At 44.5% G+C, this 4,062-nt stretch overlaps 1 pseudogene; it reads left to right on the top strand.

Moving 5' to 3' along the window:
- Gm14263 (predicted gene 14263) lies at nt 2,181-3,075 on the top strand (annotated as a pseudogene).

The raw sequence follows: 4,062 nt of genomic DNA, 5'->3' as shown, positions 1-4,062 counted from the left end.
ACAGTGTGGGGTTGGGGGTTGGTCCAGCCCATGTAAACTCTTTGGTTGGTGGTTCAGTCTCTGAGACCCCACAGTGGTCCTGACGAGTTGACTCTATTGATCTTCTTGTGAAGTCTCTATCCATTTGGGTTCCTCAATGCTTCCCCCAACTCTTCCACAAGACTTCCCAAGCGCCATCTAATGTTTGGATGTGGGTCTCTACATCTGTTTCGGTCAGTGCTGGGTGGAGCCTCTCACAGGGCAGTTTTGCAGGGCTCCTCTTTGAAAGCATAAGAGACTATCATTAATACTGTCAGGGATTAGTCCCTGTCCATGGGATGGGTATCAAGTTGGGCTAGTAATTTGTTGCCCATTCTTTCAGCCTCTGCTCCATTTTTGTCCTTCGAGTTTTTTTTGTCTGAGAAAGTTTTACACAAAAATAAGACTACACATCCAAACACTTAGTAATATTAAATTATAAAAGAATTCATTTTAAAAATAATTACTATACACACACACACACACACACACATAATTGTATCTTTTGCTAATGACAGAAGTATATTTTCAAGTATAAATGAATTGCTTAACTTTATAGTTATAAGAGATGGTGATACATTTGCACACTACAGAGACGGGTATGGTTCTATACATTAAATGCTATATCCTGGCTGAATGTTTGATACTGCATCTCAGAGAGCATCTTCAACAATTGTGAGAGCTCCCTGGCATTTTGGATTCTCAGTTATCAGTACTGAGAAGACCACATCACATAAGAATGAAGCACCAAACCATAGAAACATCTCCAGGGTCACTTCAACTATCCATGCATATTCTGACCTAATCCAAAGAAAATTTAATTTAATGATTTAAACAATCAAACTTATTTATTTATGTGTATGAGTTTTTTGTCCACATATATGTTTGTGCACTCCCGGTGACCGCAGAGATCAGAAGAGGGCATTGGCTCCCCCTGAAACTGGAGCTAAAGACAGATGTGAGCCGCCATGTAGTTACAGGGAACAGAATTCAGATTCTCTCTAATAGCAACACGGGTGTGCTTTTAACCACTGAGCCATCTCTCTACCCCTAATGACTTAAAAAAAAAGAAGTCAACAAACAAAATTTTCAAAAACAAACATTCCCAAATAGCATAATCTGAAACGGCCATAATTGTTGCATCCATGCTAAGGAATGATACTGAGAGAAATATTTTTAAAGTCTTTATTATCTGTAATACAACCATTGTGCCTTCATAAGAACAGAAAACATCCTATAAAAAGATTTACAGTATAAACCCTGCAGTCCATAATGCTGTAGGTCCAAATCTGAGTTGAAGCATTTGGGGCAGCCTTTGTTGGTCCATGGCAGGAGGGCATGCACTGTAAAAATGTCATTCTGTGTGCTCAGAACCAACACTGAAGTGGAGTGCTGTTGAGCAACACAGGAGCGCACTGTCAGAAACCTCTGAGATTTTCATGCACACCACTTTGAGTTAATATTTGCTTTTTTTGTGTATTGTGCAGAAAACATTTACTGCTGCTGTTGGCTTTTCAGCCCTGTATGGTTTTACAACCCAGTGTAGAAAGCTGAGATCCATAGGCTAAGTTTAATGTAACAAGCTGATGGGGTACAACCAATGAGCCAGTCATCTTTCTCTATGTGTAGCATCTCCAGATTATGGGAAATGCTGGGAAATGTCCATCAACTTCCTATTACATCGTAGTTTTTATTCTAGAAGTCAATACTGAATTTGATCTCTATGTCTACCATTTTTTAGCTATGTGACCATTGTGATGATCATACAGGAGGCCAATGACAGCACAGAGTCCACCAAAGTCTGACTTCTGGAGTCAGTGAGTTGGATGGTTTTACTTACAGAGCTTAAGTGAACTCTTACTTGTAGGAGTCTGGGTGAACTTGAAGCAGCTTCACCAATGAGAAGCCTCCGCACTGTGGATAATGGCTTCCCAGAGATGCATAGACATATTTCCTAACTTTCCGTTAACTTTCAGTACTCAGTATACTCTGATACCTCCCAAGACCACAAGACCATGAGCAACTAAGGAAGAATTACAGAAAACTGGCCCAAAAGGTAATGGATAGAATACCTGGAATCTTAGGTGAGGGTCCAGTGACCCTCTCTAACCCATCCTCTTAAAGGTCGAGATCTACTCTTCAAGGTCTCTTGCAAGTACAGCCTTCTTCTTCGGGAAAACACCAAATGGCAGATGAAGCCGATGTAGCAGGAGGGCCCAGAGGACCCGGGGGCCCAGGATTAGGAGGCCGCTTCCGCGGAGGATTCGGCAGCGGTCTTAGGTCGTAGCCGAGGCCGCGGGGCTCGTGGAGGTAAAGCTGAACACAAGGAGTGGATCCCCGTCACCAAACTGGGCCGCCTGGTTAAGGACATGAAGAGCAAGTCCTTAGAGGAGATCTACCTGTTCTCCCTGCCCATTAAGGAGTCTGAGATCATTGACTTCTTCCTGGGTGCGTCCCTAAAGGATGAGGTTCTGAAAATCATGCCAGTGTAGAAGCAGACTCGGGCTGGCCAGCGGACCAGGTTCAAAGCATTCGTTGCTGTTGGGGACTACAATGGTCTCATTGGTCTTGGTGTTAAGTGCTCCAAGGAGGTTGCCACTGCCATCCGAGGAGCCATCATCTTGGCCAAGCTTTCCATTGTCCCTGTGCAGAGAGGCTACTGGGGGAACAAGATTGGCAAGCCCCACACTGTTCCATGCAAGGTGACAGGCCACTGTGGCTCTGTGCTGGTGCTTCTCATCCCTGCCCCCAGAGGCACTGGCAGTCTCTGCTCCTGTGCCCAAGAAGCTCCTAATGATGGCCGGTATAGAAGACTGCTACACTTCAGCCAGAGGCTGCACTGCCACCCAGGGCAACTTTGCCAAGGCCACCTTTGTCATTTCTAAGACTTACAGCTACCTGACCCCAGACCTCTGGAAAGAGACTGTCCTCACCAGGAATTCACTGATCATCTTGTGAAAAGTCACACCAGAGTCCCAGAATCTCTGTTCAGAGGACCCAGGCTCCAGCTATGGCTACCACATAAGGGGTTTGTACAAGGAAAAGAAAGGAAGAAAGAGAGAGAGAGAGAGAGAGAGAGAGAGAGAGAGAGAGAGAGAGAGAGAGAGAAAGGGAGGAAGGAAGGAAGGAAGGAAGGGAGGGAGGGAGGGAGGGAGGGAGGGAGGGAGGAAGGAAGGAAGGAAGGAAGGAAGAAAGGAAGAAAGGAAGAAAGGAAGAAAGGAAGAAAGGAAGAAAGGAAAAAAGGAAGAAAGGAAGAAAGGAAGAAAGGAAGAAAGAAAAGAAAGTACAGCCATAGCTGTTAGGCTCAGAGGACAGTGTCATGCAGTGTGACTTCTCTGAGCTTCAAAGCCATCAACAGACATGACTCCTATCAGACAAAGTTTTGAGCACAGAACCTATGGTGGGTATCTGGAGTGTCAGCAAGTAAATGAAGGAAAGGGTTCCAATGGAAAGAGCTGTAACGTCCGCTCCTATAGTGGGCTAGAAAGGAGAAACGGTTCAGGGAGCTGTGCGGCCCAGGGGCTATTTCCCTATCCTGAGAAGCAGTGGTGAGGGCTGCTATCCAGGCTGGGAAATTGTCAGAGCATCTGACTTGGTGCATGCCGCACATGAAGAGCAGAGTTTCTGGCAGAGGTGGAATTCAAAATATCAAGAAACTCTCAAGGTAAGAGACCATTTAGAAACGCAAAACAATCCTAGAGATTTGGACACGAGACTGAGAGAGTGTGCCACAAGAGGAAACAATTGAAGAAACTTTAAAAAAAAGCATGCTATACATGCCGTGATGTGAGAAATGCTCTCAAAAAGTAAGTAATGGTCCCTTCATTAAGACAGTAAGAAGGGAAAATATTGGGCCTGATGTTTGTACCCCTGTTAAACTGAGCTAACATCACTTTTGCATTCTGCAATTGATAGTTATAACTGTCCAGTTGATACAACCAAGAAAAATCTAGGTGTGCTCGCTTGCTTGTTCCAGTTGGTCTTCTTGACATGTATGTGGAAACTGCGTTAAATAAGTTAAATGATTAGTAAGATCCTACCCAC

The sequence above is a fragment of the Mus musculus genome, chromosome 2, assembly GCF_000001635.26.
Source record: "Mus musculus strain C57BL/6J chromosome 2, GRCm38.p6 C57BL/6J".
Lineage (NCBI taxonomy): Eukaryota > Metazoa > Chordata > Mammalia > Rodentia > Muridae > Mus > Mus musculus.
Note: the sequence above shows the minus strand (reverse complement) of the source record. Positions and strands in the feature narration are given on the sequence as shown.